We start from the raw sequence: 15118 nt of genomic DNA, 5'->3' as shown, positions 1-15118 counted from the left end.
TTTCAATTTTTCCTCCTAGGAATATCTCCTTCAGTTGTCCATTTTTCGGTATTTAACATTTTGCAATGATGAGTTTGACAATGACAGTGGTTGACAGTAGTAAAAAATAAGGTTAACCGTCCTAATGCTTGCTTTACAACTTTATGTCAGTCAACTGACTTTGACGACCAAAGTAATTTGTCCCCAATAGTACCCCTTTTTAAGCAAATTGCGCTCACGGAGGAGTGTGAGATTTGGCATAGTTAAAGTTTATGTGGAGAAGGAGTGCAGAAAGATAAAATGTATGTATAATATACAGGGCGTCCCAAAAAAAAAGAGACAAATCCATAGCTCCCTTATTTATTGGACGATTTTAATTATTTATACACCAAATTAAATGGTTGTGAATAAGCTTCAAAATGGCATACTAAATTCACATAAAACCCAAAGTGCTTGAAGGTTAAACTGTCAAAATATTTTTTTCAAATACGGACACATACTTTTTTTTAGTAATTCTTATAGAGATTTTTATTCTGAAAACAACAATGTATGACATGTGTAACCTCATATAAGAAAAAAAAAACACTACATTTTGAAACAAATGACGAGCATCAAGCGAGAAGCTATCAAAATTAGTAACATTTGGGATTGCACGTTGTTACGGCCAGCAGGCCGTCACAAAAGACACCCCTACCAAAGGGTGAGTTAGGGCGCCTGCGCATCTGGTAAGACCAGAAATGGTAAAAACAACATTGTACATTCACCCACCAACCAGTAGGGATGGGCCAAACTGTTATTTTCTGGTAACAGGTACAATCTGTTTCTGTTATTTTAAAATAACAGTTATTTTTAACAGGTTCAAAATAACAGTTGGTTTACTAACGCTCTGCTCTGTTTTTATTTACATTTATATTTCTTAATAAAATATTATTTTTCGTTTTTATTTGGAAATGCTTAATTTATTTTCAGAGCGATTATAATATTCCGCAATGCCACACTCAAACACGCAGTAACAGTCCAGTATTCACTATTCAATGAGAAATGAGATACATATTATTATAGGTACCACTTATGTCATTTTCCACAACTATTGTTTTTCAACCAATCACAGCTTCGAATATTCAAATCGATTGTCGATTATTGGGCTAGACGTTGTCTGCTCTGCAGCTCTGCTCTCTGCTTTTGTTGCGTTGCCTGTTATTTTTATACTCTGGTTTTCTGCTTCAGTACCTGTTTACGACATTTCAACTGCGACTCGACTTGTGTCGACTGGTGCCGATGTGATTGTAGTGTTCTGTTCTCTGCTGTGTGATGCGGATGTTTTTATCAAACTGTTATTTTCTAACCTGTTACTTCTAAAAACGAATAACAGGTGGCAACTGCTACAACTAAATAACTGTTGTAAAATAACAGGTTGCTAAATAACAACACATCCCTACCAACCAGCAAACTGTACCATTTTATTAAAATAAACGTAGTTATTTAAGGGTTCACTTTCTTTGATTGAACTTCGAGTGTTAGCGTTCGTATAAAGTCGCATCCGCGGACAAACAAAGCTTTGCGGTGTGAACATTGGTCCTTCGAGCCGGATTATCAGAATCCTAATCAAAATCAAGGTACGAGCCACAACGAGGTCAACCAGCAGAAGGAAGCAGCCCTACCAGCAGGAGAAAGGTCAGTCCTAATTTCCTCATCCTACAATTACCATTACACGTTTCTATCGAGTCAGAAGAGCACTCATTTTCATTTTTTATCATTATATTAATGTAAATTATCACATCATCATGGTGGGAGGTCAAAGTAATTCCGACAAACTCAAGCGCAAACGCGAAGAAATCAAACAGCGTTTAGCCAGAACTTTCAAATTTGTTGAAGATTTCACGTCAGACCAAAACATAAATTCAATTAAAACGCGAGAAAACGCCGTTCGTGATGCCCTTGATGAGTTTAATAAGGTGCAAGAGCAGATTGAAGATAACGTTTCAATTGCAGAACTCGAAGCTCAGACAAATGAAAGAATCGAATTTGAAAATATATATTTTGAGACGATGACTGCGATTGCAACCGCGATTGAAAGTTACGACAAAACAAAAGTAGCCGCGACTAACAATAATCAGAATTCGACCGCGATACAATCACACCAAAACTCGAAAATTAATTTACCGGTAATCCAAATACCTGAGTTTAGTGGCCATTTCGAAAAGTGGTTATCGTTTCGCGATGTATTTCAGTCGTTAATACACAATAACAACAATTTAAACAGCATCGAAAAAATGCACTATCTCAAATCATCATTATCTGGCGATGCACTTCACACAATCGAAAATCTCGCCATTAGCGGAGCGAATTACGATGAAGCATGGTCTCTTTTAGAAAAGCGATATGGTAACGAACGATTAATTGTACAAGCTCATATCCGAAAAATACTCAATTCGCCGGCAATAAACAAATGCACAGCAGCTTCACTGCGGCAGCTGTCGGATGACGTTCGGTCCAATTTAGCAGCCCTTAAGGCGTTAAATAGGCCTGTGCAACATTGGGATGATATTCTTGTCACAATAATACCGGATAAACTTGACTTCCACAGCAACCGCGAATGGCAAGGCAAATTAGGTAATGAAATGCCCGATTCAAAAACTTTGTTAGATTTTTTAGAAAGTCGGTATCAACATGTAGCTTCCATAACGGCAAGCAGCGCCAATCAAACTTCACAGGAAAAATCTGGTCAAAATAAATCATCTAAACATCAGTCGTCATCAAATAGCGTAATAATAAATAAACAATCTTGCGCCTTTTGTAAGAAAACTAACCATTCGTTACACCAATGCACGTCATTTTTAAGGCTAAGTACGGATGAGAAATTAAAACAAGTCATCAATTTAAAACTTTGCGAAAACTGTCTCCGGGGCAATCACAGCACAGCTAACTGTAAATCAAATAATACTTGTCGCGATTGTAAGGGCCGTCATCACACGTTATTACATGGGACAAAGACCCAGATTAACGATTCAGTTCCTTCAACCAGCACGGTGAGCCATTGCAACGCACAACATTCCGAAAATTTGTTATTAACCGCCGTGGTCTTAGTAAAAGATTGCCACGAAAAATATCATCAGTGCAGAGCTTTGCTGGATGCAGGGTCTCAATCAAACTTTATAACGAGACATTTAACAAACAAACTAAAACTGAAAACAATTCCGATCACACACAAAATTATTGGAATAAACGCTCAACCGAGTAATGTAACGGAATCTGTAAATATCAACATAAAATCCATCTGTAGCGATTATGGCTCAAACTTAAATTGCTTAGTTCTGAGTAAAATAACAGGTAACTTGCCCCTAGCCTCGTTCTCAAAGGAAGGTTTAAGAATTCCCCAACATTTGGAGCTTGCCGACAAAGCGTTTAATGTTAAGGGCCCTATAGATTTATTACTCGGTACCGGATTATTTTTATCACTCTTGAAAGATGGGCAAATTTCATTGCAAAACGGACATCTGCGTCTGCAAAATACCCACTTAGGGTGGGTTCTCGGGGGCCAACTACACCTTCAAGGATTAGGCACAGTCTCGACAAACAATGTGTCCATAAATATGGACAATCTTAACAGCTTAGTCGGCCGATTCTGGGAGGTAGAGGGCTATAAACCTCTTTGTTCAAACAATCTTACCAAGGACGAAATAAAAACCGAAAATCATTTTATACAAACATTTCAAAAAGACGTTACGGGAAGATTTATCGTCAAATTACCAAGTAGAAATAACGTAATCGAACTGGGCGATTCTTATAATCTAGCAAAAAAACGGTTTCTCAATTTAGAATCGAAACTAATCAAAAATAAACAATTTCAAATTGATTATGGGAATTTCATCCGCGAATATCGTAATTTAGGACACATGGAGAATGTACCATTAATCGAAATAAACAACCCTGATTGCTATTACCTTCCTCATCACGCAGTATATAAGAATTCTCTAGATTCAAAAAAAATCCGAGTGGTGTTCGACGCCAGCGCGAAATCCAATAACGTAATTGTAAAGTCAATTCAAAAAAGGTCGTTCGCTGAAGAATATCATCAACTGTCCACGGGCGGCGGAATTGAGAAGAACAGCACCATACGTAATCTAAGTCCATTCCTAGACGAAAATGGTGTAATCCGAGTTGGCGGTAGAATTCGAAACGAAAACTTAGCATACAATCAGAAACACCCGGTTTTAATACCAAAAAATCATAACGTCACGGAAGCCATCATACGTCATTTTCATGTAAAAAATTTGCATTCAGGCACACAATCAACGTTAGCATCCATCAGACAGCAATATTGGCCCATCGCAGGTCGCAACAAAATAAAACAAATTATACACAAATGCATCTCGTGTTTCCGAGCGAAACCTATTATCGCACAACAGAAAATGGGAGATCTACCGGTTAAAAGACTAGAACCGGCCAGACCGTTCATAAATTCCGGTTTAGATTATTGTGGTCCGATTCTGATTAAGACACATCGCGGGCGCGGAAAGCAAAAAACAATTAAGGCCTATGTCTGTTTATTCATTTGTCTGAGCACAAAGGCTATTCATATTGAATTGGTTTCAGACCTCACTGCTGACACCTTTTTAGACGCATTAAAAAGATTTGTTTCTCGCCGCGGTACCGTCAAATCTATCATTTCCGATAACGCCACAAATTTTATTAAGGCCAACAAAGACCTTATTGACCTCCACCAGTTTTTTCAAAATTCTGAAATCTCACGTAAACTTGTAACGACATTGAGTAACGAGAACATTCAATGGAAATTCATTCCTCCTCGAACACCGAACTTCGGGGGGTTGTGGGAAGCTGGCGTCAAATCCGTCAAATATCATATAAAAAGAGTCGTCGGAGAAACAGTTTTAACTTATGACGAGTTATATACTCTTCTGACTCGCATAGAAGCATGCCTAAATTCCCGCCCCCTCGTCCCCATGTCCAACGATCCCAACGACCTTACGGCCATCACACCGGGGCACTTCCTCATTGGCGAAGCGCTAACAGCACCGTTGGAGCCCGACCTCACCGAACTCAAAATCAATCAGCTGTCTCGACACCAACTTTTGGAGAGATTAAGGCAACACTTCTGGAAAAGGTGGAGAACAGAATACCTGTCCTATCTACAAGGCCGCACAAAGTGGCAGTCACCATCGCCGTCCCTGCAGCCCGGTGATTTGGTCCTGCTAGTGGAAGACAACGTTCCCCCGCTCTGCTGGCCCTTAGGCAGAATCCAGCAGGTGCACCCTGGAAGCGACGGCAACGTTCGAGTGGTCACCGTAAAAACCAACAGAGGGACATACAAACGTGGTGTGAGAAAAGTGTGTGTGCTTCCAATCGAAAGTCATTAATTACTATCAGTGAAAAGTGTGTGCTTCGTCATAAACCATTAACAGTTTCGTGCATGCCATTCACATAATAGTGTTAGACGTATCATTATTGTTTTCAATCATTTTTTTTTTCGTGTAATCTAATGTAATTTATCCCCCCCATTTTTTTGCTTTGCTATATCTGTGTACACATGTATAATACTTAAGTATCTGTATATGTATTTTGAACCCCCTACGGGATTTCAAGGGCGGCGGGATGTTACGGCCAGCAGGCCGTCACAAAAGACACCCCTACCAAAGGGTGAGTTAGGGCGCCTGCGCATCTGGTAAGACCAGAAATGGTAAAAACAACATTGTACATTCACCCACCAACCAGCAAACTGTACCATTTTATTAAAATAAACGTAGTTATTTAAGGGTTCACTTTCTTTGATTGAACTTCGAGTGTTAGCGTTCGTATAAAGTCGCATCCGCGGACAAACAAAGCTTTGCGGTGTGAACACACGTACAGAGCGCAGTTTAAGCATCGACAATAGTAGCATTTTATTTACTTTTTTTTGTATTTTGGGTAGGTAAGTGTACACTTGTGATACACTGTTCTTTTTAGAATAAAAATCTCTATCGGAAGTGTTAAAAAAAATTATGTGTTTGCATTTGAAAAAGAATATTTTGACAGTTTAGCCCTGAAGCCCTAGGACCTATATGTGAATTTATTAGGGCCTTTAGTAGCCTATTTAGAGCCATTTAATTTGGTGTATAAATAATTAAAATCATCCGATAAATAAAGAAGTTATGGACTCATCTAATTTTTTCGGGGACACCTGTGTTACAAAATATATCAAAACATTCATTGTTTACGTTCATACACTGTAAAAAATTAGCGGAGTAAATGTGGAGTGAATTTGGAGCGAATACATGATTTGCATGATTTGTAAATTGATTTAATCCCCCCCGCAGTGAAATCCACTCCAAGAGGGAGTTTATTTAGATTATTACAAAATAAATACAAAATTCTTTGACTATTCATGATTTGCCACCACATAAGTTAGTATTGAAAGTTAATTGGACGTTTTACTGATCAGAAACTTAAATACGAAGGAAGCTTTAGTCTATGGAACAAGAATACACATCAAGTTTATGCATCGCAATGCTATTGATTGCGAAGTTTTAACTGGAACCGAACGCAATAAGAGAATTTTTATTCCACGTATAAATTTAACATATTCAGGTACTATTTTACTATTTAATTTTCAAAGAAGTCAATTTCCAATTATAGCTGCATTTGCGATGACAATAAATAAGTCTCAAAAACAAACATTCGAAAAAATTGCAATTTTATTGAGGCAGCCAGTTTTCAATTGTACGTCGCAGCAAGTAGAGTTCGATCATTCAATGGTTTGAGATTTTATATTTCCGAATATAACGGCCAAGGGCATTTAGCAAACCATGAAATTTTATTTTCCTACAATCGATGTGGAAAGTAGGTCTTTGCGCTTGCATTTGACAACGCAAAGTTGACGTTTTCCGAGGACTGTCACTTTGTCGCTCACGCGCGAAAAAATGTACAAAACGCTCGCTCTTCGAATTTTTTGTTAAAATCAGATGTCCAGTGATTATTGTAACTAGGTATTACATTGATTTGGTTCAAATAAAATAATATGTAGTAGTCATAGTTGCGATTGTAGGAAAAATCTTGTGTGTGTTGCGAGCGCAAATGTACATTGTCGATTTCGACAAAATGCCGCGCTCCTGCGTCTCTCTCAATCGACAATGTATCACTTTGCGCTCTTAATACACAAATAGCTACTCTCGTGTCAAAAATGGATTACTCCCTAGAATTCGAACTTTTAGGGAAATAACGTTTTTCATGTTGTGTGTAACTAGAATTTTCAAAAGTTATTTTGAATGCCTAAGGTTGGTTACTTTGAATTGAGAGATTAAATCCAAATAAATATGCCGCCAGTAACCAAAATTGATTGTGAAACGAAAAATCATCTATTACTTAGCAAGAAATTAGTCATTTGCAACTGTTACAATTAATTTGCTGTTACATTTTTGGGATATCTTTTGTTTGTCGCCAGAAACCACATAGCCTCCAACCTAACCAAATTTATGGCAACCTAGTAATGAATATCCCTAAATCCTAGGGAGTAATCCATTTTTGACACGAGAATATTTAAGTTCAATGGACAACATTTTATTTTTTAACCGCCAGGTTTTTTTGTTTCAATAAAAAATATAGGTATAAAAAATACGAAACACGTGTTCTTTATTTTATTTTTCATTTTTTGTAAGTATTAATTTTTTATTTCAATTTTATATAATTTGAAAAAATAGGCAAATTAAAAAAAACCCAAGGAAATGTCAAAAAACGTGTTATTGTTTTTTAAATATGGCGTAGCCAAACTATACCTCATTTTTCCCATCGTTCGTATTTTTCAAATATGTAACTCGAAAATTAGTACATAATGACGTATTTGTAAACGCTCGCAGCTGACGTAATAGAACAAAATTCAAAAAAATTATATGACATAATTATAGAGGTATACTCTTTAATAAAAAAAAAACCTCAGTAACGTTCAAACTTAAAAATTTTATGAAAACGGTCGAATTTCGACCGCTGGGCGACCTCTAGTTATTTTAAATAAACAACAAAAGCAAGCATATCTTTTAGATATAGCTGTTCCAAATTCACACAATATAACACAGACATATAATACAAAAATTAATAAATATTTAGAACTCTCCGTTGCTATGAGAAATCTTTGGTGTTTATAAAAAAATTCGATTTTACCATTTAAGTATAATTTCAGCAACAGGAATAGTACCGCAATCTCTTTTTAAAAATTTAAAAATTTTGGACTTACAGAACACATCGGTGGTTGAAATTCAAAAAGGTATATTATTATACTCATGTCACATCGTGAGGAAATTCCTTAACATTGACACAGAACATAAAACACAAAAAAGTCAAAATGTGGAGGCGAGACGCCGGTAATTATGTTGATAAGCACTGCATTATTACTTGATAGTATTATCCGTAATAGTGTATGTACTCCGGCAAAATTGCCTGCCGCCGGGTGGAGGTGGGATACGAAAAATACTATTATTTGTTGTATTTTTCATATTAGATAATGATAATCAACCTTGGTTTAAAGGTATAGATGTAGCAGAAATATTGGGTTATGAAAAATCAACAAATGTTATAAATGAAGACGTAGGTGTTGATTTTAAAAGAAAATCGATACAGTCTTGCTTTGTCAGATACTAAATATTCGAGTCTAAAGACCCTTCACAAGACGAAGTAGTATTTTTTGTATACATGGGTTCTTTTTCAGAAAAAGAAAGAAATATTAATCACAAATAACTTGTTAGAATTCGCCTTCGGCTCATGAGTGGACTATGTCCACGAATTTATGGGATTGTATATTAGAAAAAACGTAGTCGAAAAATATTTTTAGATATAATAGAAATAGATTATTATAAACATGAAAAAGTAAATTTATATGAATATATACAAAATGATATTAAAAAATGGGGATTCGCGCACAATTCATTCAAAGCGTTGGATATTATTAACTATTAAAAATTTTAAAGAATCAATAATGATGAATAACAATAAGGCAAAAAAAGTTTGGAAATATTATTTTCATTTGAAGAAGAGTTGGCAGACAGATATGAAAATTACGTTAACGAATATAATCTTTTAAAGCAATATAAAATTAATCCTAATTCATTAAACATATTTGATTTTATAAGTGAAAATAACTAAGTATAAAATTTATTTGAGTACGTGGTTTACCAATGTATTTAAATAATTTACCAATAGTTTCCGTTATTCGAAAAGAAAAATATAATAATAACAAATGATCTTTTATGCTTTGTACAATATGGAACTTACGTGATATTAAGAACGATTTAAAGAAAAATTTTAGGAAACTATAAAATAGAATACCAAACAATAAATTATAAGATTAAAAATGAATTATCATATTAAAAAAAAATAATAATAAAAGATAATATAAATGTTTCCCCAAATAATTTAAATATATAGGCTCTGCCATTTCTATTGAAACATCACCTGTTGGATTTTTCCTAACATTTAGCAATGTGTAACAGGTTCGGTTGGTTGTAAAACGGCTTGTAGTGAGAAATTTGAAATTTTGACATTTTCTGGTGTTTTCTAGTTCCTAAAACGTCAAAGCAAATCACTGTCAAAAAAGTATGATAAATTGATAAATCAATGATCTAACTACACATTTAGCAATTATTTATCTCGTCGACGCATCGTGCATTCTTAATACATATATGTATATAATAATTTAATATAAATGTTCATAGAAATATAAAAATTTTACGCCTGCGAGTCCTACCACTGCAAATGCGAGTGAGTGGTTTTTAGCGTGGTTATCTGTCGTGGTTAGTGTTCCTTGCTGGAAGGTGGAACGTAAAACCCAAGGGAAACTCAAAGAATTTTAATCAATGAACCAGGAAATTACAAAATCAAAGGATTGGCGCCAGTTTTGGAATCTTGAAGGAATTCGCCTCTCAGGTGTGATTGGATAATTCTGTAGACAACAATATCAGATATCTGGAAAAAGAAATTGGTATTATGGGGGTATGTGGGCAATGTGGGATAAGATTGTAAGGATTAAAAAAAAATCACGAGTTTGAGGAACTCAAAACACATAATTGAATGAATTGGGGAAAAGTTTAAGTAAAAAAATTTTGGTTTATTTCAATGTATTAAGTATTTTAATAAACTAGACTTGCTGAAATGTTTTTATTGAATTTTTCTTATAGTGAAACCACAGAGGATGAACGTAACTTACACGTAACCTCACTTTTCTGCTGTTAAAGTTAAATGAGTTATAATAATTAATAACAAATAAAACTGCACTGAAAGTTTAGCTGAAGAGATGAAAATCAAAGTTACAATTAACCAATTTAGAACAATAATTTAAGGTGTCCCCTCAAGGCGCATGTGCCAAGTGGCGTGTTATAAAAAGTGCGGGATTTAATTTTGATGTTATACCTACCTAAATGTTAACATTGTTAGCAAATATGTTAAATACGTTCTAAGCTGAAGACGCTGACGCTTTTTAGAATGATAGAAAAACACCTTTTTTAACTTACGGAAAAGATTTCTGAAATTTCAACACAAATTTTTCTGACTGACCACATTGGCTGACTTAAATGCAGTTTATCATATAATTTAATAAGAGTTCTCTTCATGTCAGCACCCATAAGGACTCGTTTTTTTTTACTATTTTGCTCTATTTTCGCGAAAAAACAATAAATTCTTGATAATTATTGGGTTATAATTGAATGAAAGACGCGTTGAGTCAAATATGACATGACATTCAACAAAAATCAAGATTGGCAATAATAGTCAAAAAATTACTAAACATATTTGCAGCGTTGCCAAACTGTCAATCAACAGGTGGTGTTTCAATAGAAATGGCAAAGCCTATAGCATAGATTTCATTGTGTGTTCATAATTTTAAATCCCTAATAATGAGATTTAATACAAAAAGGGGTCAAGAAATTAGAGAATACTATATTACTTTAGAAGAAATATTTTATTCATATTTAATTAGTGATGGAAGTCCGGATTTTTATCAAAATGATAAAAATCAAAAATATGATATTTATCTGCTATGCCAAAAACGTTTTTAGCAGATAATTATCTCATTTATATTTCGCGCTAAAAGTTGTCTATTTTGTTACAAAACATAACCTCAAAAGTCAATGTTAAACCTAAAACGTACATAAAACGTCTCGCATTCGCGTTCGCGCCTTTGGCCATTTTATGCTAATTCGTGTATAAAAGTGTTAAATTATGCCACGACAAAGGCCGTTGATTTGGAACCACTTTCGGAGGCATCAGAGAGGTAGATACATATATGGTGACTGCAATTACTGCAAGAAAAGATTTATTAGTAATGCCAAGAGGATGCAGTTGCATATCAAATCCTGCACCAAAGCGCCCCAAGAATTAAGGGCTGGATTTGAAAATATGCCTAATGTGGTAAATAGAGAAATATAATAATAAACTCATTCAGAATGACTTATTATAATTTATAATTTATTGTACCATAGGAAAAAGAGGGATTACTCAACTTAAGTACTGCAACGACACTTACAGTTAGTACTGGTAGTAGGGACACTTTAATTACTCCATCCACATCATATTCAGAAAAGAAATCTCAACGTTTGTTGATTTTTTTTGACTCAATTAACAACGAAGAAAGTTGTATTTTGAAGCGACTTTTTGCCAGAGCTGTTTATGCTGCTGGTTTGCCTCTTTCGGTGACAGAAAATGACCATATGAAAAAGTTTTTCAAGAGAATTCGTCCGTGCTTTCATTTGCCATCTAGGTACGAGTTGTCAGTGCCATATCTACAAAAGGAATATGAAATAATTCAAAAAAAAGTGCTGAAGAAAATTCGAGAGGCAGAATCATTGACCATATTAACAGATGGATGGACCGATGTGAATGGGATAGGCATAATGAATATAATGGTAGCAACTCCAATTCCATTGTTTTATCGTGCTGTTGATAGTGGGACAGAAGCTCACACTGGAGAATATATTTCAGAAATGCTAGGAGAAGTAATTGAAGAAGTTGGTGTTCCGAAAGTTGAAGCAGTGGTCACAGACAATGCATATAACATGAAAAGTGCTTGGGCAAAGTTAAAAAACAAATATCCGAATCTATTAACATATGGATGCATGGCTCATGGATTAAATTTGTTATTAAAAGATTTATTTAAAAAAATTACAACATTATCAAGATGTGCTGCCAAATCAAAAGACGTCATTAAATTTTTTTTAAATAAACAGTTGCCCAGACAAATTTTGAAAGAAGTTCAGTTAAAAGAAAACAACAAGGAAACAGCTCTAGTAGTAAGTGTGGATACTCGATGGGGCTCTACAGTTTTATCACTTTTAAGCCTTTTAAAAAATAAAGATTATTTGCAACAGACTGTTATGGACAAAAGAATTAAGAAGCAAATAGATCAGCAAACAAAGCGATATGTCTTAGATGAAGGAAATTTCTGGTGTATAATAGAAAAAGTTTGTAAGATGACTGAACCTCTGTTAAAAATGATAACACTTTTAGAAACAGATACACCATCAATGTCAAAAATCTTTTCTCTGCTTAAAAGCATTGAAACGAAGTTTTTGACCGAATATGGAGATGAAAATGTTTTAACATTTTTAAATAAAGCTGACCAAAAAAAGACTATCGGTATATTCAATGAAAGAAAAAGTTTCTTTTACCATGAAGTACAATTAGCTGCATATTTACTAGACCCAAAGGAAAAAGGATTGAATTTAAATGAAGATGAAAATGAAACCGCGTTAAATTTTATAGTAGATTTTGCAGTTAATCATAAGTATAAAGTGGATAAAGTTTTACAAGAAATCACTGAATATACAAGTAAGTCTGGAAGTTGGGGAAATATCAATATTTGGAATGCTGCAGAAGTTAGTGAACCTCTAACATGGTGGAGAGCATTTTTTGATACTAAAGAGTTGACAAAAGTTGCAACACGTATATTGAGTCTTCCTTCCACTTCAGCTAGTTGCGAGAGAAATTTCAAAACCTTCGCCAATATAAAAACAAAAAAAAGGAACCGGTTAACAATTGAACGAACAAATAAACTTGTGTTTGTGAAGCACAATCTGAAGTTACTTTCGAATGAGTATGAAGAGATAGAGTTGGAAGCTGAAGCCAGTGAAATTAGTGAAGAAGGTTCAATGAAAGCTAGTGAAATTAGTGGTGAAGATTCCAGTGTTGGAGATGAAGATATTTATGGTGAAGTGGAACTGTCTGAAGATGATAATTCTGACGCTATTGAAGTTGATGAAGATGTAGCTGTTGGAGATGTTGATTTTACTGAAGTAGGGGAAACTGAACAGAGCGAAGGACGAGCTGAAGGGCTTTCTGGAGAGAAAAAGATTGCAATGAATGATACTGAAGTTTTTGAATACTTAATTTACGATAACACTATTGAGAATTTTGAAGACTGAGAAATGTGTTTAATTACTTTAATCTAAAGAATTTATTTTGATTTTTACTTTTTTTTAGAATCTTTATTTTTTGTTATGTTGAATATGAGTTTACTTTTTGTTCCCAAGTGTTTTTTTATTTTGTTGTTTGTTTACAGAATATAAAATATAATTATTATAAAAGTGTGTAAAATTTTTTTAATCATAACTTGAAAATTTCAGGTATTGAACACTATTTCTTGTTATGAAGTTTAAACAATTTAAAACATGCATGTTTTTGGTATGAAAATGTTCCTAAAGGAAAGGCCAGTTGAAAGGCATGCTTTTCACTATATTTAATACACTAAAGACTTTATTTAAATATAGAGAAATCACTCAGATAAAGCAAATTGAAAATAAAAATAAAGAAATTCAACAATTGAACAACGATAATCTGAAATTAAGAGGGTCAAAAATATTACCAAGTTAACCAAAGACCATATAGTAAGTATAATACACTGAACTCCAAAATTAACGCATCACTTTGATTTTTTTAATTAAAAGAATGTTTTGAAATATTTAAAAAAATATGTTAACAACAATAACAGCTGAACCATGGGAAATATTTTCAACACATTTTCTTACAAAAAAGAGTACATAAATGTAAAAAAATACAAAAATTCGAAAACGTAACATCACGAGTAAAAATGAGAAATCGAAAAAACCATCGAAAGTTAAAGATTATTTTCCCGAAATCTTGTATTGTCCCCTCTAGCGTTAATTGTAGCTCAATAACGTAGTGGCATGTTAAAAATGAGGTTTCTGTTATGAATTTAGCCTATATTTTGCCAAATATCCAGAAGTGCTCTTGTTAGCTGACTGAAGTCATTTGGATGTCCTTACATTGCCTGTAACAGTTTTTCCATATTATCCCATAAGTGTTCGATTGAGTTGAGGTCAGAGTTAAGCCGGGAACCCACTTGCTAGGCAACGTAGATTGACGTGGGTTCGCATTGCCGAACGAATAGGCACACTATGAACACGCCACGTTACGTCTTGTGACGGATATCATTTTGTACTTTAATATCAAATTCCATTTATTTCAAAAACCGATGATGTTTTCATGATTTCAATGACACCAAATTTTTCCTAAATGTTTGAAAGTACTCTTAGTGAAAAATTATGTAAATTAATGTAGTGGTTATTGAATTAAAACGAAATATTGACCCGTTTCATTAAAAAATTTGAAATGTTTACAGAATGTTCTACAGTGATACATAATAATTCCTGAATTTTTTGAGAATTTTAAATCGATTAGAAGTGGGTGTTTTCGATCGGGCGGTAAAACTTGACTTCCTGTATGAAAATCTCTACTGCGGGGCTGAAGAAGCAAGGAGGGGGGACAACACGCTTTAACACGCTTACTAAAAAGTCTGGACGGTTGGATCGAGCATACGTCGTCCCACGTCGTGTGGCGTGTTGTCGGATATCATGGAACAAATGAGTACGCAGTGCATTCAAATCTTTGTTAAATTTCTGCACACATTTCCGTCGCGTAGCGTAGTGTAGCTTAGTGTGGCGTGGCGTGGAGCAAGTGGGTTCCCGGCATTATGTGCTGGCCACTTCATAACTGATATTTCAATAGTCCTAAATTAGTCGGAAATTCCCTTGCAATATGTGGCTGTCTATTATCTTGCATATAAATGAAGTCTTGCCCTACGAATGGGGCATAAGGTACAACAACAGGTTCCAAGATGTTCGTGCTATATCGATGTGCATTTAAA

The 15118-nt window shown here is 34.5% G+C and overlaps 1 protein-coding gene across 13 annotated transcripts in view; it reads right to left on the bottom strand.

The window, feature by feature from the left end:
- The window catches only part of LOC138128425 (uncharacterized protein in vnfD 5'region-like), a 187508-nt gene that overhangs the window by 61059 nt on the left and 111331 nt on the right, over window positions 1-15118 (bottom strand). The window contains exons 3-4 of one of the 13 annotated variants that reach the window (XR_011158647.1): window positions 11483-11738; window positions 9934-11258 (exon numbers count right to left, since the gene is read on the bottom strand). The exons of 10 other annotated variants lie outside the window; for them this stretch is intronic. The gene's annotated coding sequence lies outside the window, so the exon portion shown is untranslated. 2 more of the 13 variants (XM_069044643.1, XR_011158648.1) reach the window with 2 other exon arrangements.

Source organism: Tenebrio molitor, chromosome 4, assembly GCF_963966145.1.
Source record: "Tenebrio molitor chromosome 4, icTenMoli1.1, whole genome shotgun sequence".
NCBI classification, from domain to species: domain Eukaryota; kingdom Metazoa; phylum Arthropoda; class Insecta; order Coleoptera; family Tenebrionidae; genus Tenebrio; species Tenebrio molitor.
This window is presented reverse-complemented; position numbering and strand designations above follow the sequence as displayed.